The 24,058-nt window shown below is 41.7% G+C and overlaps 1 long non-coding RNA gene across 1 annotated transcript; it reads right to left on the bottom strand.

Moving 5' to 3' along the window:
• Nucleotides 1-1,504: 1,504 nt before the first annotated feature.
• LOC134418115 (uncharacterized) lies at nucleotides 1,505-22,127 on the bottom strand. Its single transcript, XR_010027704.1, has 3 exons — nucleotides 21,459-22,127; nucleotides 4,700-4,799; nucleotides 1,505-1,630 (listed from the first exon to the last, which is right to left on the bottom strand). It is a non-coding gene; the product is annotated as an uncharacterized LOC134418115 (long non-coding RNA).
• Nucleotides 22,128-24,058: the final 1,931 nt, after the last annotated feature.

Here is a 24,058-nt window from a genome sequence, read left to right as displayed (position 1 = left end):
AAACCAAACCCCCTGTCAGCAGGTACAGTCCTTGTTTTTCCTCTCTGGAATGGATTTTCAAAAATCTTTTAGTCTATTCTATTCCCTTACCAAGTGAATAGAACCTAGAAACCAGACTAAATAGATCTTGATTTTAAAAAATTAATCACTTCTTGGTTTCCTTTTGCATCCCATCTCTCCTAGGCATTTATTCCATTGCTTTTACTGTTCTAGTAATATTTATATTGGGAAAAGAAGTACAAAGAAAGGCATAAAACCAGAGCTGCAAAGCCTGTTAAACCCACTTCCCACAGGTGTAAATGCCTGGATGAAATTTAAGGAACTGAAGAATTAGGACTGGAGAGTTCAAGTCCTGAATGAAACAGGAACCAGAGCTGGCTGGGGGTTGGCTGCAGGATGAACTCCTCAAAAACAGACAGAAACCTTAGCTACATGCAGGTGCAGCTTCAAAATCTCTGCATTTTCATCAAAACAGAAAATTCCATTTCCATTCCAGGAAAAAAAGAAACCCAAGCCCCTTGCTCTGTCACAAACATGGAGATATCAGATTTTCAAGGGATGAGTACACAGGAAATAACTTTTCTTGTAGAAACCCCATAAATCTCCCCCATGGGGAGATTTGTTACCTGTTCAGGCCACATTTCAACCATGGCAAGAAGAGAGGTGTGAAATCAGAGCATGGCATGTGGGACAGAAGCAATTTGCCTCCTCATGGCTCAGCAGTTCTGGATTTTCATCAGTGACCTGATGACCAGCCTGCCCAAATCCTCTCTGGCAGCATAAGAGCCAGTGCTGCTCGAGCTTTGAAGAAGAATTATGAGAAATAAAGATATAAAACACCAAAATTGTTCAGCCTTCTGTAAGCGTAGCTGAGGACTAACCCTGAACTCAAAAAAAAAAATTCACTTGTTAGGTGAAAAGGTTTCTATTGTGTTATTTCAAACTTTGCAGGTAATTCCAGGCAATCTGAATTCAGTATCAAGGCTAGAGGAGCTTGCATAAACAACTCTCCTATAAAAGAGATCAGAATAAACCTCATTTACAGAACTTATGTATTTTTGATTGGAGAGAAGCCTGGTTTTTAATCATTAAGTGATGAACTGAATCCTGTGTCAGGTCACCTTTTGAAATAAGATATGGAAAAACAATAAAGCAGACTTAGAAAATCCAGGATAAAATCCTCCTAAAATCTCAGAGCAAAAAAGAAAAAAAAATAAATGAAAGTAACCTAGGTCAGGTTTAATGCATGATGAGAACAAGTGGAATACAAAGAAGTTTTTGTAGTATGTTTTCCTTCCAGGTTAAAGTAATCACCTCCTAATTAGCTCATGTGATGGGCTATTACCATCATGTGTGTTCACATCCCAGATTTATAGCTGGCAAAGAATTCTCCCTTCTCTTGTAGCACTTGGAGAGCTGCATAAACCCTGACTAATACAAATCTGGTATTGAAAGGGAGTCCTGGGTAATCACAGGGGCTTGGAGAGGGAAAAGTCCTTGCCTGGAATGGTGTCTGGGGAGAAGAAAATACTCCAGAATCAATGAATCTGCTCCAGAGCCTCCAGAAATACATTCTTCCCTCTTCCTGCTGGAGACCTGGCTAACAGAGACAAGAGAGATTGTGCTGCCCCTGCAAGACACAGAAGAGATTATTCCAGGATAACAAATGGCACCAGCTGAGGTCCTTGTGGAGAGGGATAAAACAAGAAAGCAGCAGAGCTGAGATCTTAAAACCAAGCACCTTAACTTTGTAAAACCCTCCTGTGGTTATGATGTTGTTGTTTCAAATCAGGAGTGCAGGGTGGAAACTGGCCCAATTCTGGATGTTACTGGGGAAGAAATAGTGGACTCATGCTAATGTTACAAAGGGGGATACATGCATTTTCTTCTTTAATTTTGTATGGATTCAGTTTCTGGATTTACCAAACACAATTTACTTTCCCCTAATAAGAATGGTTTCCTATCTGTGTGTGCACGAGCCCCCAGGGAGGGTTTGCTTATTTATTTCACATTTCTGTGCAAGGGCTCAGCCTGATTTACAGCACACATGGGAGGCAGCCTAAATATTTTGATTCTGACCATTTCTGCTGTCATTAACCACTTGAAAACTTCTAATTACAATGACAGACATCTGTCCAAATCAGATGCTATTTCCTTTTAGGAAGTTGTCCTACCACCAGAGGGAATACATCTAAGTCAAGTGAAAACATGCCTGCACAACTGTGTGTCAGTACAGACAGCAGCACATATCCTACCCCATCCCTGTAGTGGTGAAAAGCATCAGGGCACTGCTTTTGCATCTTTGCCAGTCTTGCTGGAGCCTTGCCTTCCCTCTGGGCCCCAGGGATGTGTAAAACCCCACTGAGTTCCCAATGGGAAGGCACTGCAGTGTGGGGCAGAGATGCCCTGTGGGAGCTGCTCACAGCCTGCACCTCTGCTGGGACATGGAATTCTGGATGGAGCACCCACCTGGGCCCCAGGTATGGCTGTAGGGGAACTGGGGACACCCAAAGGGGGTACACAGATTCCATCATCAGAAGGCATGATAAGCACTTTATTGTTAGAAACCTGTCAGGGTACCTGTTGCTGATCCCTTGACTTCTGGGTCTCAAGCTGGGCCCTCCCAGGGGACTCCTCTATCTGGGGAGACCCTCCTGGAGAAGTTTTGTGTCAGGAAAGAGAGACCCACTGGATCTTTTCGGTCTTCAGGCTCTTGTTTATTATTATCTCATCTAAAGTTTTGCACGCTTTCCACACCAGGCTCAGCACACTGGGAAAGCACCACAAAATGGCCAACAATCTCTTGTTCCAAGGTCTTTTCAGACTAAACTGTCCAATTAAGAGCTGACACCTGGATTACTTCCCCTTTTAACCCAATAACTGATCCCAAAGAGCCCACAATCCAGACTTTTCTGCCCAATTACAAAATGCCACCCAAACCCATGGAGAAGGAGGAAGAAGCAGCAGTGTGAAGAAGAAACCCAGGATGACACCCTGTGCCCTCCATCTTGCTTCCATCCACAACATACTAAAAATCCCAAAAACCTAAATTTCTCACCAAGTGATGCACCTACACTGCTCTATAATCTATTTCACACTTTTGTGGGTTCCAGTCTGTCTTGAAGTCCAGGAAGCTTTCTCCATGGATGAGGGTCAGAGTCAGTGCTGCCCTGGGGGTCAGGGCACCCCAGAGCAGACAGAGGAAATATTCCCTGTGTGCCCTGGGTTTCCACACAAACCCACAGTTCTTATAGAAGCAATGGTGGACTTAAGACCTGATTGGTTTTTAGGAATCTTCTCTCACACCATTGGTGAACTATGAACAGCACACTCTGGAGAACCATATCTAAAAACAATACTTACAGAAAGAGAGATAATAATTGTTTGAATGCTTTTCTTCCAAATTTCCTACAGTTTTTACACAGCCTTCCCAGGATTTTCCTGGGAGAACCATGTCTCTCTGTTCAGGGGATATGTGATTATTACATCCACATCTCTGGGCTGCACTCCCTTGCTTTGTGTGGACACAGAAAAGGAGAAACCCCTCAAATGGGGCTCAAATGGCTCTGCCACCCCTGAGCTGGCCTTGGGCTGGAGATGTCTGCGGAGCAGGAGAGCGTGTCCTTGGAGCAGATGTTCCCTCAGGACACGAGATGAACCCCAGCTCTCTGCCCTCAGAAATCCCTCTCACAGGGTATCATCTCACAGGTCAGCAGCACTGGCAGCTGGTGCTGAATAAATCACACCTTGAATCTGTTTAACATAACCTCGCTCCCGGCTCCCGATAAATGAAAACACTACGTTTCCTTTCATAAGAAATGCATGAAAGTGTGCCATTCATAAAAAGATCCAATTAAATAGATGAAGCATATCCTGCTGTGACCCACATCCCAGTGACAATGTGCTCTTTCTTTTGTGGCAGTGGCACTTGTTCAGGCAACTCCTGGTTTTGGTTTTTGTATTCTGGTTCTCTATTTAAAACACACAATTCGTCCTGTTCAGAAAACCTGTTCAAGGCTTTAGGATTAATTTTGCAAACATAAAATAATTTCTCTAGTGTGAAAGTAGAAATACAACTGCAAATAAATACAACTATTTATTTGAATAGAGGCTGCCAAATCATATATTTTTTTTCTCCCTGAAGCAGAAAAATAAAGTCCTTTTTCTTCCACTTAATGGAAAATACAGGGGACTTTTGCTATGGGCCAATTAGATCAAAAGGAATAATAGCAAAATGGTTCACAACAGACAGATCTTTCTTCCTCAGGCTTTTATCTTCTCAATAATTATATTTAAGCCTGAATATAAAAGACTAAAATGTTAGTTTAAGAGCTGACTTTGCAGAAGTATTTTTAATACCTTTTGCCACCTTTGATTTCAGTCTGAGACAGGAAAGAGAGCCAATGAAGGAAATTATTCACCCCAACAAGGGAGTCCAAAATCATTACCTTGAGAGAAAAGTCCACAAATGTACTACCTCACCTTCATATTCATCTCTTGCACAGTTTGAAACCACAAAAGTAGTTATTACACTGAAATGTGAAATGTGTTATCCTAAGCAAATAGATTTCACTGGAAATACTCAAAGCAATTACAGAGCATTTATCTTTCTAATGCTTTTGCTGAAGAACAGGACCATTTAATTAGGAAATTAGATTAAATCCTGGCTCACTGAAGTCAATGGGAGTCTGGTACTCACCCCAGTGATTTAATCTTCAGATTTCAAAAGGATTGCTGTCAGCTGAAACTTGAACAAGTCCTTCAGTGCACTGCTGCAGCAGGTCCTTAACCTCCAGTCTCTTCATCAAGAGATAAAGAAAGTGGATATTTATTGGTTATTTCTTTATAAAGAAAATGGATATTTATTATTTGTTTCTTTATAAAGAAAATGGATATTTATTATTTATTTCTTTATAAAGAAAATGGATAGTTATCATTTATATCCTTATAAAGAAAATTGATATATTCCTCATGTAGAGGCAAAGTTCAGCTGTGCAGGTTGCTGAGTTTTCTGGAGGGATGGTTAAAAATCTCTCACAGAAAGTAAGAGAAGTCTTACCAGATCCCAACCTGCATTCAAAGTGAGCGCCAAAGGCTTCTGTCCTTGCACTGCAAGTTTAGCACCAAAAAACTGTACTTAGGGAAAACATTTTGGGATTAAAGCACAACAAAGCCTTAATGCCTGTGGGCATATGATTACTCAATATGCCTACAAGAAATAAAAACATTTACAGGACTAAAACATAGCTATTATAAAATACCTGATAGCACAAGTCTAGGTACCACTGGTGTTAAAATGTCTAATAAAAATTTATTTATTTTAACAAAACTAAACCAACACCATCATAAAATACACCACCATGTTATTAAAAATGCATTAAATAGCATTTCTTTAAATCTATCGAGACTCATGGAAGTGAGATTTCAGTGCACATAGCCTAGGGCTCAAAAATAAGAAAAGGTGAGTGGAAATTCAGTCTCACACCATCCTTACAATGCCATGCTGTTGGCACTGGGTGATGCAAGCACATCTCAGCATTACCTGATTAGTTTTGTTCAGTGTTGCTGTGAATTAATTGAACATGTTAGCACAAAAGGCCATGGCAAGGACCTGTTACACATCTCAGTTGGACCAAATGAGAAATGATTGCTGGAGTTAATTTAAAAAAAAAAAGAGAATTTATAAAGTTAACGAGTGAGGTCTTGGAGAAAAATGTCATTTATTGCCCCTACAGGTCTGGAAAAATCTGCTGGAGGCAAACTGCATTTCCCAGCACCAGTCCATGGCTGAGAGTCTCCAAGAACATGACACCACCCCAAGAGGCTGCTGAGTCTGTTACAGCACCACGGTTACACACTGTGACATTTGCTATCACAAATTCCAATTCTCAAAAACAAATCATTTATTTTCCACAGAATTGGGGAAATAGCTTAGTTTTGTTTGCTTCTGGGGTAAGCTGACATTCACCTTAAACTATATGAACTATATTTAGGGTCTTTATAACATTTTGATCATCTCTGTTAAACACAAGTATATTTCTGCTACACATGTATGTGCAATTGCCACTCTACTCTTTGCTAGTCAGTATTTTAAGGTCACCTACAGCATTAATCCTGCTTCATATTTTATTAAACTACCATTTTCTTCCACCAAAAATGTTATGTTTATCTCCTAAACCCCTCTGGCTCCAGCTGTAATTCTCTTCCCCCATGGATTTAGTCTGTTGCTGGTCACTACAGCACCACTTGCTTTAATAAAAACAGGAATGAATTCGTTTTCAGTTAGCAATTGCACCAAAGGGCAAGGCAATGAATAGACAAATAGACATGAGTATAACCATTCATGTGAAAAGAATAGTGTGGACTACCTGCTTGAAATCCTTACTAAACTTTGATTTGCTTTATCCAGCATCAGCAGAACAAGGCAGAGTGGTCAAGTAACCTTTTGCAAGAGTGATTTCTACCACAGGCTTAATGCAGGCCCTCAGCATTTCAAGGAAAAACCATGATCCAGGTTTCAGAAGGACAAGGAATTGCATTTGAGTCGTGTCCAGGTGAAGGTGGGCATCACTTTTCAGGGACTGAAAACCCCCTAGGGCCAAGAAGAGCAAAGAGTTGCTGTCCAGGCTGCACAAAGCTTTTCCACCCCCAGGGCACCACCTTGGACTTTGCCTGGTTCTTCTCTGCTGTCTTTTATTGCCACTGCTGTCTCCATCAGAAAACACACAGCTCTGGGTGGGTCTGGCCCAGTTATGTCATTCTTAATCTGAAGTTTCACAGGGAAACTCAGAATGCAGAAGGAACCCTACTTTTCCATGTAATCACCAAGATGAGTCAACAGCAGCTCTCACCATGTACCTAGGGGTCTGCATCTTTATTCATTAGCCCTGTCTCCAGGGCCTGTCATGCTAAACCAAGAGTGATCATCTTGCCAATTAGGATTTTTCACTGTTGGGTTGGGATTTTTACTGAGTCACAGAGCACTGACATGAAAGCAGTGTCAGCCTAAACTCTGCACTGTGAATTCTGCCTAATTAAGACACAAGGTTGTGGCATCACGATCCCTAGCCAAGAGCAAGCATGGAACAGTAAACAATTCTCACTGGAAGTGCTCAGTGTCAGTGAGAAAAGTAGCACAGCATCATTTAAAAACTCTGCACTGGACAGGGACATTGGCAGTAACAGGCCTTGTAGTGTGACTCTTCTGCGCAGAAATGTCAGTCTGGTGTGTTCCAAAAAATATTGTAACACTTAAATATCTGCCTTGAAATGATGCCTGAGGTTTAGCTTTTCTATTTTTCAGATTCTGTGCTGTTTTAGGTGTGTGGGTCTGAGCTTCACATGAGAGGATGGTGAGCTCTGAGCAAGGACACAAAACAATTCCTGCTCCAGCTGGGCACCAAGGACAAATGACCCAAATCTCAGCCCAGGAGCACAAACCCCGTGGGCTGGAGAGAGAAAAACAAGCAGGGTGGGACTGCAGGGCTAAAGCTGCAATGGGACAATGAACTGCAAGGTGCAAATGGAGCAGAACTGATCCCAGGGACAGAGCCCGTGCCCGGCCGTGCATTTTGGGGCCATGTTGCATATAACCATATTTAAATGTGTGCTACACATTTAAATTAACTGCTGAGTTACTTCAATAAGACAAACTCAAAAGAAGACCATCTAAAATACAGGCTATAAACTCATCCTTCCTTTCTTCTTAATTTCTACTGCCATTTTATTTCCTGATTAGCCAGGCTTGTCAGGTACTTTCTCTCATTTCCGCATCTTGTCCATAAATTCATTTCATACGCACATTTTTCTCTTGTGCTCGGTTTAACAAGAATTAAACACATTTTATCAAAAATGGATAAGCTATAATCAAACACAAGAGGCCAACAAAATCCTCCCCTTAATCTCTCATTGATTCTCAGCAATTTCATGTTCCAGAACTTTTTTTATTCGCCCAGCACAAAGCACAACATTCCTTATCTGTGTCTATGAATCCACACATACATTTGTGAATATTAAAAGCAGCCCTACCATCACAAATGAGCAGAAAAAATGTTTCAGAAACTTAGAGATTCTTTTGCAAATAATTGTGGTCTCTGAATGAAAGCTTCTTTTTCCACCCATATCTAGGTGTTAGTGGTTTCCATGACAACTTTTTGTCAGCTTTCCAGCAGGCCTTTGAATTGAAGTTTACACATGTTATTATTCAAATATCAGTTTTATTATTTGATGAACCCTAAAGCCTTCTTAACAGAGGCTGTTTAAGAGTTGATTTTGACAAAAATGTCACATGCCTTCAGACAAAAGGGAAAACCAACCCAACAATGACAACTCATGCAAACATACATTTGTTATCTTGCAGCCTCAGTAGCCTAATCAGAACACATCACTCAAACACAGTAAGAGGAGAAAAACTTTGAAGAAAATCTTGCAAGAGAGAGATGTGGCAAATTGAGCCACAGCAATTAGAATTAAGACTGCTGCAGTTTCTCTGGTTTGTAGCCAAAATCCTGTGGATACCTTGGGTCTCCGTTTGAGCCACAAAATTCACTTTGATTCCCCCAAGCTGATAAACGGTTGGCTCATGAAAGTCCCTCAGCTTTCAATTCAATGGAGGAAAAAATACAAATACAGAAAAAACTTCTGTGCAGAATAATGGGGCATTCTACATGGGCAAAGAATTCTGCAAATTTTCTCGTATTATGACAAAACATTTTTTTTATATTTTCTGCAAAAGGTGGTTGGAAGAAATTTGTTACCATAAGGCATCTTCAGCTTCCAAAAGTGAAGACTGAAAAAAAGAGTTCTGCCATGTCAGAAAAGGGGAGATATTCCTGGGAAAAAGTGCAACCCAACACCTGAAATCCTTAGGAGAGGCCAAATTTGATCCCTGTTCAGCTGCATCTCTCCTCATGACAGACATGTCATTCTACAGGGGGATATCCCAGAGATTGACAGCTTGGGGAACAGGGTGGATTTACATTTTGGGGGATTTTTATGGTGTGGGTTTTTTGTGGGGTTTTTTTGTTGTTGCTGTTTTGAAGTGGAACATTTGAAGTGATGTGCAATTCAGATTGGCTTGGATAAAAACATGACCCTGTAAAGCATTTAAAATTGGCAAGCAGGCTGGGGTGAGCATTCAGGCAGCACAGCTGGGTGCCTGAAAAGGGAGAATCCAATCAGCAGTGATTGCACATAGATAAATCCTGTGAAGATGAGGAGGGGGAAAAGGGATACTGGCAATTTTCTATCCTGCCTAGAACAGGGAAATAAAAACCTTGTGATGACCTCAGGGAGAGCAGTAACATTTAGAGACTCAAACTTGAAAGGGGAAAATATTTCCCCTTATGTTTGGTGCTAGACTTCTCTTGAGAAGCATTTGGACACATGAACTGGGGAAAGGAATGAAAGCACATTTGGGAAAGCCTCAGATTGTGCCCAACCGTGCACATCTGTGACTCTGCACTCAGCTATGCACTGTCTCCTTTAGCCAAACCTCTTTTTGAAACTGAACATCAACACCAGGCAACACAAAGCCAGCCCAAAGTGGAGAGTTTCAAGTTTTCTAAAACCCCAAATAACAGGAGTTTCAAACCCAAAATAACACCAAGCATTGCCAATGAACAATCCTATTTGCTCAGTGTGCATCAGACACACAATTTGAGGCACACAGACAAAGGGCTCTGATCACACAAGAATGACAAGACAGCAGCTGCTCCAGCCAGAACCAACCAAACAGATCTTAGAGGGGCATTAAAAATGTGTTTAGGATTATTCAGTTTAATTTGTTTTAATAACTTTAACTGAATTAATAACTTTAATTCCTGTCCACTGTGAAACAAACAGGAAGACAGCAATGTCCAGCTAATCCAGTGGCTTAATGCATCAGAGCTGTGTCATTTTTTAGACTCAGGGTCTGGGGGGGCATTTTTATTACCTGGCTGGAACTGCACCTATGCTGTTTGCAGGAAAAGTCCTTACCTTTGAGTGCCAGGATGTTCAGTGAATGCAGTTTTCCCTTCAGTCCAAAGGCAGAACAACTGCAGCAGCTCTGAGGGTCCTCCCTGCTGCCTTTGTCATAGATGTTCTTCCATCTTTATCAGATAAAGACTGATCTCAGATAATCTGATAAAGATTTCCATCTTTATCAGAACCCATTATGTGCTGCTTCTTCTGCTGTCTCCACTGTCCTAGCAGCAAAGACAAGTTTCTTCCCAAATCCTCAAAGCACCTTGGTGCTATTATCTATATTTGGGGGCCTAAGCAGAAACCAAGTTTTGGTCATTTTTCAGTGCCTCACCAGTGAGTCAGACCATTTGGCTTTATAAGCTAAAAGTAAAAACTATCCCAGCACTACAAGAGGGAAGGAAATTGAATTAAACTCTCTCAGCCACCATTTCTCCTCCTGAAAATATCCAGTTCTAATTGCAGATAACAGGCAGGTGGTGACAGATTGCACTGCTTGATTCTCTTCTCCTCTCAGGTGAGCATTGCAGTGAGGTTTTGTGGCTTTCTCTGGGGGGCACCAATTTTTTCTCCTTCTTTGGAGAAACTCACTGTCCAGCAAACAGCAACGAAGGAAGAGCCCCAACCTCTGCAGAGCTTCCTCTCAGTAAGATCCTGGCCATGAATATTTAAATTAGTTCTGAAGCAAAGAAAAGGTCACTGTTATATAGAATTGAATGCTGATTTTGGTATCATTATACTGATTTTAAATGTCATGCAGTTAAGTAGCAATGGGGAATTAAGTTCCCCTCTGCACTGTACACAGACATCAAGGGAATCTTGTTCCTCTCTCTAACAGGAGAAAGGATTTTTTGAGTCTGTTTCAGCTCATTATCCAACATGACATATATATTGTATATAAATTATTTATTTTCTTTTATTTGTGTGTATATACCTTATTTTTATAAGTTATATAAGTCATATATTGCATTACATGAGGTGCTCAAAGGTGTTGTCATCTGGACAAGAAAATTATTAGAGACAAGCATTGGATGGCCCTGTAGCAGGAGACATATCAATTTTTAAGAGCTTTTGTGTTTCTGCATGTGCCCAAGGTGTCATCTCTTGGCTTTTCTATTTAGTCAGACTGACAAAATTATAAAACACTGCTCCCGTAAGCATCCCTTCTTTGTAAGATGACAAAAACAAGGTTAAAAAATGAAAGCATCAAACCTTCCCAAGCTGTCTCCTGAGAAACAAGAGACTTTTGCCCAGGACAAGCAATCAGCTTCCAGCACCTCAAACAGCAGAGCTGCAGCAGTCTTACAGGGTATACAAATCTCTACAGCTCTGGGCACGTTATTTTCACACAGAAGCAAACCTGAGCACAGAGGTGCAGCACTGAACTCCCCTGGAGAGTTCAAAGCAGAGCAAGAGTTCACACTGCAGCCCTGGGGAAGCAGAGTTCTGGGCAAACTCTTGAAGAACTATGACAAAAACAGGCAGAGAAGAAACGTGATATTGGTAAAGAAAGTAATCTATCCAGGCACTACAACAATGCAGTCATAAAAATGAAGGAAAATGTGTTTTAGGATAATTCTAGCATTTATGCTCAATCATTTTGTCCCAAGGCATTTTTCAAAGTTGATTTCTATGCCTGGTTTTTTCCTGGGCCTTCAATACCCCACCAAAACTAAACCTAAACCATCATTAATTGCATTGGGTTTTTTGGGCTCTGCAGCACTCTCTCTTTAATGTGGGAAGCTGAATTTCACATTACAATTCCCAGCTGCTGCTCTCTGACAGTCAGCCCCAATGATGGTGTCCAGCTGAGGTTATTCCAGCATCATCCCAACTGATTCTCCCTTCTTGTTTTGCAGATTTTGTTACCAGCACCTGGTGCAAAGCCACCTGCCTTAACTGAAGACCAAACACCCCTCACATCTATTTTAGACAAAGCTTTTGCTCTTTACTGTGTGCATTGCCCCTCTAGTGCCCTTTTCACTTTTCCTACTACCAGCATAAAATTCCCTTTGGGTTTCTCACCCCCTTGATGTTTTTATTCAGCCTTTTCCACTGTTTCATACCAAAGAGGACTTGGAGGGACATTCAACAAACTAACAACAAACCCTTCTGCCTGAACAGAGCCCACTCTGTGATCTGGTTTAGAAAAGTTATGGAAAGGTTTTGTTCTGTGTGTTATCCATGGGGAACAAAGAAAAAAAAATTCTCTTTTTCAAAACTAGCAGAGCACAAAAATGTGACATTGATGGAATTGCTTTCTTGCATTTCTTCATTTGCCATCTCAGAACAAACAGTCCCAAATCTTCCAATGCCAGCAAGGGCTGCCACAGAGCTTTTGTATCACCACGGCAGTGAAATAAATGGCAGATATTTGAGAGTCAGATATTGACAGATATTTGAAAGATGAAAAGAAGGCAGTGTTGGGGGTGAAATGTAAAGGTGCTGCTTCACATTTCAAACACAAATGGTGGGACACTGCCACACTGGATTTTACTGCAAAAACAACTTCAATAAAATATTTCCAGGGAGAATTGGTACTCTTATCTGCAGCCAGAGGAGTAGTGCAGTGTCACATATACACAGAAATTATCTGGGGGACAGGACATACTTAATCAAGATCCAAAAAAGAGAAATTCTTCCCCAAAACATCTTTCAGCCCTGGCACCTTGCCATGTGAGCAGCACTAAATCACAGTTTTAAACAGATTTGTAGAAACCATTTTTCTCAAACAAAAAGTGTTAAGTTATTCAGTCAAGTATTTTCTGCTAAAAGACTTTTTCTGCTGAAGTTTCAACTTTCCAATAAATGCTGGGGAGCAGTAGAGAAAGAAGTGTAGACTTGCTACAGAAAAATACATATTGCATCCCAAATTGGAAATCTCTTTTGATAACACGTTGTAGTTCAGGACCTTACTGTTGTTCACACTGTCTGAACTGGGCTCCTCTAACAGATTATATCTAACTATGCGAAAATTTCGCAATTTTTATTATGAAATCTGTCCAGGCAGACTGGGAACAAAAGAAAACTGATCTACAACTTCCAACAGTTTCTTTCTGCACTGTTTTCAAAACAAATTATTTAGTCCACAGGCAAACCTGTTCAATTTTTTCAGAAAAGACAGGTTTTCACCTTACCTTCTGTAAAAGACAATGGCTTTCAATTAAAGCCAAAAAAAAAAAAAGGATTTGCAGATTAGTTTGTCCCACAGATGCTCAGCTGAAATCCATGTGAATTAAACTCACAAAGATTTTTAAAGCAAAGTCCTAAAGGTATCTACCCCAGTCCCAGCCCAGCCTAAGTTAATAATGTGCTTTTAATTAATTTAATCTTCCCTTTGCCTAAGTTCAAGGGTCCAAGCCAATCATCTACACAAAGCTGCTTATCACAATGAACATTCATAATTTCAAATATTTGGTGTTATGGAGCTGATATGGGCAGAAGGATAGGAAGCTACTTACACTGAAAATGCAAGTTTACAAAAGGGTTTTTTGTTGTTTGGGAGGGGCAGGGCTGTTTGTGATTTTTTTAATAGCTCGTCCACATCTACTAAGCTGCTGTGGTGTTTCAGAGGCAATATTTTCAATGTTGGCTGACAAACTCCACAGAGCTCTCTGAGTCTTTAAACTCATTCCATAATTTAATACATTAGAAATGTTTTCTCTCTACTTTTCAACAAAACCACTACTTTTGATAAATATGGACCAAATACTTTCTTGTCCCAAAATATCAACTAAGCCTGAATATTTAAATCTTAAAGATGCAAGCCTTTCATCCATTAAAAACAACCAACTTTAAAATAAAAATAAATTTGGTTGTGGCACGTAAAACCTTTTTGCAGAACTGTGTTTAAAGTTCACCTAGAGAAAATATTTTCCCTACCTGCAATGTTGCTTTGATTTCACAAGCTTCCTGTGGCCATATATTGAAGCATGCATAATTAACATATGGAAGGTCTCAGAACATATTACCACACACTCTAAATATAATCACTCATCGAGTATGATGTCATCTGAAACTAATTCAGGCCCCTCACAGCAAGCCTGCCCTTGGAGCTCACACCAGACTGGCCATGGGTGTCCAAGCTGTCCCCATCTCCTGCCTCCTCCTCTGTCATGGACAGATTTGCTGAAAAATACTTTTGCTAGGATTTTTCTTCTAAGAAGCTGAGAAGCCTCAGAGGAAAAGAAAAACAATAATTATCTGCTGCTGTGGAATGCGACAGGTGCATCTTTGATTGGCCTCATGTGGCTGTTTTTAATTAATAGCCAATCACAGTCAGCTGGCTCAGACTCGCTGGTCAGTCACAAGATTTTATTATCATTCTTTTTCTTTCCTTTGCTAGCCTTCTGATGAAATCCTTTCTTTTAGTATAGTTATAATATATCATTTTATTTTAATACAATATATATCATAAAATAATAAATCAGCCTTCTGAAACATGGAGTCAGATCCTCGTCTCTTCCCTCGACCTTATTATTTTATGATATATATTACATTAAAACTATACTAAAAGAATAAAAGAAAGGATTTCCTCAGAAGGCCAGCTAAGAATAGAATGGTTCGGAATGAATAACAAAGGTTTGTGGCTCAGACTCTCTGTCTGAGCCAGCTGACTGTGATTGGCCATTAATTAGAAACAACCACACGAGACCAATCCCAGATGCACCTGTTGCATCCCACAGCAGCAGATAACCATTGCTTGCATTTTGTTCCTGAGGCCTCTCTGCTTCTCAGGAGGAAAAATCCTAAGGAAAGGATTTTCCATAAAAGATGTCTGCAACACCAATCCATCAGAGAAATGTCACCTCCTCAAGCTGACTCCTCTTTTTCCTCCTGCCCATGTTCCCCTCCTGTCTGTAACACACAGTTCTGGGGTTTTGTGTTCTTTTAGATCAGAGAGCAGGCTCATTTGGGCCAGAACCCACAGCCTGAATACTTGGCTCGCTTCTGACCACAGGCACAGATTACCTTGAACAAAACCAGCCTAATGATTATGGCACCATTCTCAGTTATTTCCTTTGCTACCAGTTCTGCTGGTAATAATAACAGCTGCTGAGTACTTGACACTTTTAAAAAGCAATTGTCCTTATTAAGTAAATAAATATCAACTTATCTTTGGGGACTCATTTTTTGTAAACCTTGGCCTTACTCTGGCTGCTTTTGTTTTTCAAGCTAAATGAATTACAAGTATTATCCCACTGTTAATATCTACACCACTGAATGCCAGCATCAACAGATTCCATTGACAAGCTGTGCTTGGGCTCTCCCCCCCTCCTTCTATCAAATGTGCCAGTGCTTTAAAAATGTCCCCAAGTAATTGGAATTACTCACTCAAAATGGAACTGCTGCAAACTTCCCCCTGTGTGGCAGATAATTAGTTCTGGGCATCTCGTCCATTATGCCTTGGGGCATTTTCTGCAGATGCCACCTAAAATTCCAGAGGATGTGCTTTTCAGTGCAGAATCACAGCAGGCAGCCATGCCAGGAGCAGTAACAAGGCTGCTGACAGCCTCACACTCTCCTTCATTCAAACAGCCCTGTGTTTTTTCAGCAGAGCTTTTTTCTCTGAATACATTTCACTTCCCACAAATAAAGGGTTTGGGGAACTCAGCCTTGATAAACAAAACCCAAACCCCCTTTAACAACACTGAATAAATGTTAACCCATCTCTAAAGATTTTCCCTCTCATTCTCAAAAATATTACGCTGGTATAAATGAACAGTAGTTTTATTAGAGCACCTTTTTTTTTTTTTTTTAGTTTCCTACCTCTTCCCATTGCAGCAGACAGCAATAAATGGAGCACAAGAACAGCTTTTTGCTTCTTATGCATGGAAGGATATAAAGTTTTAAAGCTTTTTGGCACAACCAGATAAGGCTGAGCATGACTTAAAATAAATTCAGTGTTATCCAGCCCAAAGTAACCCTCTCGTGATAGTGGCTATAGGAGCTACATCATTTTATAACATCACAACAATCACTGAAAATAAACTGTAGCAATAACTAATTTTTCTGATGTTGCATTCTGACAGTGCCAAGGTTTAAAAAACCCTAAACATATATTTTATATTATAAATAAAGTATCAGCTGTTTAGAGATGCCAGCAAATGTTAGGGCTCCATCCTGTTAGGCACCTTATAGATTTTATCCCACCCAGGTTACCCTCTGAAGTTACTCAAGAGAAATTTTTGGGGGTAGAACACATAACTGTGATTTTACAGGCAAAAAAAGTCACATATGGCTCAGCAACTACAATTAGCAGCTTTGAACCTGGATGATTAGGCACAACTATCTGTATCTGGACATTAATACAAAACTTTGGAAAATCCAACACCATTTATTCACCTAAAAATGAATCCAGGTGCTACTGAAAGAAATTCAGTTACTTTCTCAGAGTACCAGATTTTGTCTGTGGTTGAAAGAGGGATGCTGGCAATATTTTGTGCTTTTGACACAAGCACAAAGTCATTTCTGCTCCCTGCAGTGAGTTTATTAAGGTTTTTGTGCTCAGACAAAGACTCTTTAGCCTTTTACTAACAGCTCTTAAAAGTCCTTTGCTTTGCTGTTCACAACTTCTATTCAGCATGAGTGGATGGAAAAGAAATTGATTTAGAATTTGAACTGTTGGCAGGAAGCAAATCTATATTTTATTGCTCTAATTCATTCTAGACTACGCTGGAAGCAACCTAATCCACATTTCACCTGCAAATCCTAACCTGAGGACTCCCACAGCAGCCAAGGATGCTTAAAGAGGTGCTCTAACAGGGTAATGGTCTTTTATTAGACTGGGATTTATCATCATGAGGAGATGGTTGTTCCCCAGGAACAGACCTGATAATGTGAAAAACTCCTCTACTGCTCTGCATGGGGATCATACACCTACAACAGATCCAATGAAAAAAATCCAACTCTCCAAAAACCCAACCACACTCTTGTAAGTTTAGAAAGCCAAATTTAAGATAAATTAAATCTGAACTGGGGAAGAAAAAATAATCCAAAGAACCCTTGAAATAGAAATGCAGATCAGGCAGAAGATACCACACTGAAGACAAGGCAAAAGGAGAAAGAACATAGGGAATCCTTCAGTGTTAAAAAAATTTACTGAGTCTAAACTTTGCTAATCTCTAAAACAATTGAATTAATTAAAAAAATAAGTGAAGAAGCACAGAACAAAAATTTTAAAAGAGTATCCAGATCAGTTATCTCTAGCAAATAATTTCTTATGTTATGTGAAGCCATAATGGGGAGCCAGCAGAGTGTTCTCATGGAATGCTGTCAAAACTCTTCTACTAATAATGTTTATGACATGCAATTAGCCACGAAGTCAAGGAGACACACAATATATGGTCCCAAACCACAACACACTGTCTGGAACAAAATGTCAGATGGAGAGATTGGTGAGATTCAGGGCTGGCTTTAAAGACTCATCTTGGCAGCCCCGAGTACAACTGGCAAGAGGGAAGCACAGAAGGACGGCCACTATTGTTCTGGTTTATTGAACTTTTTAGCACTGATGCCTGAAATGTCTCAGAAGAGGTTTACAAGAATAGCAAGAGGAAAGGAAAAAGGCCCAGCTTACTGCAGCTGAAGCATTTTTCCATAAAAGGCAGAAAGAGGTATAAGAGAATGGGATGGTGTTGCCACCAAAGACATGAAAAGGAGTGACAAACTTCTAAGCCAAAGCGGCAAAAAAATAAGGCAGAACCTGAGGAATAGTTGTTTAAACTCGATATTAACTTTGGAAGGAAATCCTGCAGCTTGTTGAGGGACTTGGAGCTTGGCACAGCCAAGCTGGGATCCATTTCCACAGTTCCTGAGCCCACAGAAGGCTCCTGAAGAGTTCTGTAACAGGACTCTCCTGCCCCAGCCTGCTCTGCAGCTGTCCAGGCACACAGTGCTCACTGGAAATCTTGGCAGAGTGCTTTTCTGGGAGCCGCAGAAGGGAACTGAAAACAGACTCTGAAATTCTTCTTTTTTTTTTTTTTTTTAATAATATTTGTTATTCTGGATTCAGGTTCAGTGAGAAGAGCAACAAGCAGAAATCAAGTTTCAAGGAGACAGCCTGAACTGGGGAGAAAATACAGCCCAGCTTCCAAAGAAACTATATCAACAACCTTTCTGTTTCGTGTGTTTGGATGGCTTTCACTGAGAGTTGGAGCAGAAAGGCATTCTTCAAAAGCCTTAACCCAATTCTCTCCAAATTTGGTCAAAAAGGTTCTTTAATAGAATCACATTCAAAGGGGGGGGGGGGGGGGGAAAGGAAATAGAAAAAAAAAATCCCATAAACTCAATAACCACCAGCACACATTTCAAAGTCAGCTATCTAGGCTGCATGTTTAGTTTTTCATTTTGCAGCACAGTGGTATTTACACTATCAAAGCCAGAATCAACTAAGTGGTTGTTGATGGTTGGTTTTTTTTCCCCTCTTCCTTCCCTAAAAACGGGTCTGGTCAAGGCTGTGCTGGTCAAAGTCTGCAGTAAGGCTGTGACTCAGTCTGTGAGTCCATCCTCCAAAGGCAAAAAGGGGGGGATGAGTGGCACAGGAGGAAATAGAGCTCCATTTCATAATAAACCCACTTTCCAAAGGCAAAAAGGAAGGGATGAGGGGCACAGGAGGAAATAGAGCTCCATTTCATAATGAACCCAAGACAAGCAGCTGCAAGCAGTGGCTGTGCAGAGCTCCATCCAAGGGGCACAGGCAGGGCCGTGTCCTGCACAGGGACAGGACAGGAAGGGTTGCTTCTCCCAGGGACAGCAATCCATGGCACACACCTAAGGCAGCTCAGCACAGCAGGATCCTGTCACCACGGGATGAGGATTCAGAGTGGGGCTGTGCTGTCTGATCCAGCAAATCTCCTCTCTGGCTGACAGAGCTGCCCTTCAGGGTCTCCAAAGATGCTAGTCCCAGGCTCCTTTGATTTGCAAAACTGTAAATGCTTGCTCTAATCTCAGCTTGTTTAAAAAATAAGCACATTTTTATCCCCAGTCTATCCTCTATGTTTCAAAATAATCTTGACAACACACACTGCTTGATAGAGTTGAAAGTGTCATAAATGTTTTTTTACAATCGAGTTATTTTCACAGTCAGGACAAACAACTACTCAGAGCTGACCTCAGAGATCTCTCCCAAGTTTTTTAAAGGATCTCTGTTCATTTCAACTGTGAAGAATAGCTCTGCCCTGGCTGCCAGGGCCAACAGCAATTGCTCACAGCTGTAACAACTCCAGTGTGCAAGCAGTGTGAAAGCAAACCACTAATCCCAGGCCAGGGCTGGGGACTGAAAGCAGGGCATGGAGGGAACCTTGCAGGAGTCTCATTCCTCTGAAGAAAGTACTAATAACTGCACTGGGCCCAGCAGGAGCCAAGGAAAAGAAAGCACTGGTCACAACTCCTGCTGCTGCTGCTTCTCTGCTGTCTCCAAATCAGGGGCAAGCCCCTCACGTTCTGCAGACAGCAGCACTCCTGGCTGGAGCATTCCCAAGGAGTCTGGCACTCCAACAGCTCCTGCTCAAAGCTGTGGATGCCCCTAGAATGAAAAGCAAAACCATCTCTAACAAATAATCTCTTTTACCTCTTGAGTTTTCTGCTAATCAGCACTCAAGCACTGGCACAGCTGCCTGTCACAGCCCCAGTCCTTCCTAGCCAGGGCTGCCAGGGCAGCAAGGAGTGACAGGGTTATTTCTGAGGCTGATGACGGAAACACATTCACACAGTGAAGCACTTGCAGAAGAACCCATAAAGAGAACAATTGGATGCCCAGCAAGTGCTTCAATTTTCCACTTTTCGAAGATGAGCTTTAAAAATTGACCCTGCCCCAGATTGTGTGGATCTACCAAAACTCAGTTTCTTGAATTAATTGAAACATTAACTACTGTTGCCTTTTCCTTGTTCCTGAATCTTTATGCCATTAACAGATTAGCATATTTATGTGCAAAGCAGGTTAATTTTTTTCAGTGCAAACCCACCTTGCTCATACTGGGGTGTACCATATAGTGCAGCCCTGACTTTCAGCACCAACACACACTGAGGGAACAGCTCAAGTGTGAAAGGGCAAAAATTATGAGGACAGCTAAAAAATCCCCTCAGGCAGGAATTTCTCTACAGGATGGGAGGTATATTTTCCTCCATGACATCTTGCATCTACTGCAGCTATAAGATTCTTACAGAAAATTATTTTACTCGCCCATCAAACCCCTCCCACTTACTCTCAACACCAAGAGAGGAAAACCAATCCTCTGAATCAACCTGCCCACCCACATCCCACCAACACAGAGGACTTCACTCTCAGCCTTCAAGTAGCAAATCATTTGTTCCATAACCCAAACTCCGTGCCTGCATTGCTTACAGTAAATCAGTTTTGATATTTACCTATTTGACCACTGTGATTACATTATCCCTACGTGCTCTTATCTGCAGTGACAGTCTGCCAGAGCTCTTTTTGTTTGCAGCTACTATTATTTTATTTGCAATATGGGAGAACTGAAGAGCTGCTCTAATAGACACAGAAAAGAATAAAAACAGCCTCTGTCCTAAAGATTTCCCAGTTGCAAGTAATTTGCCCAATCCTCCCTTTGTGTTTAATTTTTGCCATTGATGAAACCCATGTATTTTATCCTTTTGAGATACTCAAATTTTTGTGTCTTCCACTATAGTTTCCTTTTTCTCTAGAAATCTACCTTTTGTGAATTGGCCATACAAGGTCCCTGTGTCTCCTTTCTTCAAAACTGTCAGAGATATATACAATTAAGGTCTCTAAACCACTTACCTTAGCTCAGTAACTGGTAACAGCAATCAAGGCACGTCCTTCATGAAGGATGGAAACCCTTAATCTCATCCCTTTTAAATCCATGAATTGTTTCAAATATTTCCCCAGATATTATCATTACTTCTGTATTGGTAGAGAATGCCAATCATGATTATATTTGCACTCTTGCATGGTGCTCTCCAGCAGGAGTGAGCAAGATGGGAGGGAGTTTTTGCCAGGAGATGTGGTGGTGGGACAAGGGGGAATGGTTTAAACCAACAGGGAGTAGGTTTAGATTGGATATGAGGGAGAAATTCCTCCCTGTGAGGCCCTGGCACAGGTGCACAGAGCAGCTGCGACTGCCCCTGGATCCCTGGAAATGTCCAAGGCCAGGTTGGACACTGGGGCTTGGAGCAACCTGGGACAGTGGAAGGTGTCCCTGCCATGGCAGGGCATCCCCTGCCATGAAGAAGAACTGAGTGATCTTCAAGGTCTTTTTCACCCCAAACCATTCTGTGATTCTGTGATTCATTCCATAATTCTGGAACAGTACAGAGCTCTTATCAGCCCTTCAGTCCAGCAACAACTAATTTGCTATAAAATGAGAGCCAAGAGACCAGGTACAAGATTTTCTCATTGTTCTGGAAAACATCATTTGGTAAGGTATGTGAAGCCACCAATTAGTTTGTAATTGCCAGCAGAGCAAAATACCAGAACTATCTGTCTCATAATAGAGAAATTCCAGCCTTACCTCCTCAGGATTCTCAGAATTCAATCTGTACAACAATTATGATGTACAAAAGAAAAGGAAGCCATCTCCCACACAGCACATGGGGTCATATCTCTTCTATTTCAAGTGGCTCTGTTACAGGGAATCCTCAAAGATCCTTGATGACTCAGTCTTTAAGAGTGCCTGAAAAATTCCTGCCAATTAAAAGAAAGATGCAGAGGTACAGAGATATCTCGGGGCAGAATGTAAGGGGACTCAGGCACAGCGAAGGGCTGTCGTCTCAGTTCTTGTTTATTAGCTATTTGCATTTATATGCTATTATCCACCTGCATGACTAATTAATCCATGAGGAAGGGAGAAGTAAACTCCACGGAGCAGCCAAGAAAGGGTTCAGGTTTTTGAGAGACACTTGTGTGTGAGCAAGGCTCCGTGAGTGGCTCAGGGATCCTGAATTAGAAGGCTGTTCAGATGAGCTTTGCCTCTCGAGCTCTGAGTCACTGAAGGAGGTGAGCTGATGGGGTTGGAACAGCAAGGCAGGCACTTCACATCTCTCAGGTACACGAGGGTGGGATGTGAAGAACGGGACTGACATCATCACCCAAAATGTGAGAGCACAAGCGGCGTCAAACGCTGGCAGCCGTGGGTGTGGCTGCAGTCCCTGGGCTCCTTTGGAGATGCCAGGGATGAAAGGCAAACCTCTGCACTTTAAAAGAGCCTCCAAAGGCCCAAGCACAGATGGTGACTAACTTCCTCCAGTGAAGAGAATCTTAAAAAGAAACCAGAAAAAGAGAGTGGGAAAACAGCCAAAGGGCTCGCAGGACTAAGCTGTGTGGATTTGTGTGACCTTTATAAAAGCAAAGATCAATAGGCCTGACAGAACTTCACAAAAACGAAGGTGAAATCTTCCTCAGATGTCAAGCACAGTGAAATGGAAAAATAGTGCAAAACTATCCTAGTGCTGTCAGCAAAGCCTGCTACCTGTGGGAAGCCTCATCCCAAGCACAGGGTGCCTTTTGTGCTTCTGCCACGTTAAATCTGTGAGTCTTGGTGGCTGGTGATGTGTTTAGCACCACGCTAAAATATGCTCCTTGTCACAAGTTTCCTGTTGTTCTGGTTTGGTTTCTGAGGAATCCTGACACAGGAGCCCTGCAGAACTTGCCTGAGAGCATGTTATGATGCAGAAGGCATCACACACATCACTGATAATACAGCCTCAGGCAGATGTCCTCAATTGTTACATTGATCACTCAGAGGATTCCTAAATGCTAAACTCAGGATGGCATCATGAAAAGGCGATGCCTGTGCTGGAGTGCCAGCTGTGTTTAGTGTAACCCAGAGACAAACAAGGCAGGGAGATGATTTGTTGGAGTTGTAGGGAGTTCAGCAACCTTCCAGGAGTTACACAGGTAAATTTTCTAATGAAAACATTATCACCTCATTACCTCCAACATTTTTTAAAGTGCAGGATGAGCACTCTGATACCAAATGCCTCAAGGATGTCTTTCCCCCACAGAGAGCATCAAGGGTGGACCTACTTGGTCCCCTCAAGCCCTGCAGTCAGGCACAGGAGCAAAAAAACATGTTAAAAACAGCTTTTGCAGGAGCTTGATGTCTTCCTTCTGCTTTTCTTGGACATGGCCAAGGTCTATACAGGTGTATGCCAGATGGGCATGGCTACACTGCTTGTGTTGACAAGCACAATATTTCCAAGAGTTTTCTTGTTTTTCTTGGACAACCTTCTAGAGAATGCCTAAGATTTCTGCCATGTATTTCATTAAATTCTGGAAAATTTTAAACTTCCCTGTAGAAGCCAGGAGAAGATGAGAACGTTGCAGCTGGGGCTGGATGTTGTTCTGCTGGAGTTTGAGGGTTTTCTCCATTCTGTCAGATAGCTGGGGCTGGAGAAACAGAGCTGTGTGGGGAGATTTAATGCACCCTTTGAAAGGGAAGAGCTGTTGTCTCTGGAGGCAGTGGGCATGGCTGGCTTTGGGGCTGTGAGAGGTGATGGAAGCTCAGCCAGGACCAGAAACACAAGAAGCTGCATGAGTAAATATGGGATGAGCTCCTGTGCTGCTCTTGCTGCAACCTCTGGGCTCTTTTCTGGAAGCTGGGCTCTGGAGAGAAAATTAAGGCAAAAGGAAAGCGAAAAGGTGCGTTCACAAGCAGGAGAGCCATAATTATTTTTGTGATGTGCTGGGACCACCAGCCTGAGGTCAGCTCTCCACAGCCCTAAAGCCCTTCTGTCCCAGTTCTGCACTGCCTTGCTGGTTTATTCCTGGGCATCTCCAGACACATAAATGAAGTGCAAGGTATTAAATTCAGCATTCCTTATGCTTCTTGGTCCAGGTTTGGTGGCAGATTTGAGGAGTAATATCCAGTCTAACCTTCAGAGCTGGCTCTATTTCCCAGACACCTTGCACTTGTTTGGGAGTTCTTTGTACCTCATATTCTGCCAAAAAAACATATACAAAAATAGATGTAGAAGCAAACAATCCAAATAAAAACTAAAACCCCCGAGTTCTGGAGCAGCATTGAGACTGATTTGCTCTAGAGGAAAGTGCCACAGGAAGGAAGGTGCTGTCTGTGTACCAGCCAGAGCAGAGCTCATTCCTTGCAGCAGG

Source organism: Melospiza melodia, chromosome 4 (genome assembly GCF_035770615.1).
Source record: "Melospiza melodia melodia isolate bMelMel2 chromosome 4, bMelMel2.pri, whole genome shotgun sequence".
NCBI classification, from domain to species: Eukaryota; Metazoa; Chordata; class Aves; order Passeriformes; family Passerellidae; genus Melospiza; species Melospiza melodia.
Note: the sequence above shows the minus strand (reverse complement) of the source record. Positions and strands in the feature narration are given on the sequence as shown.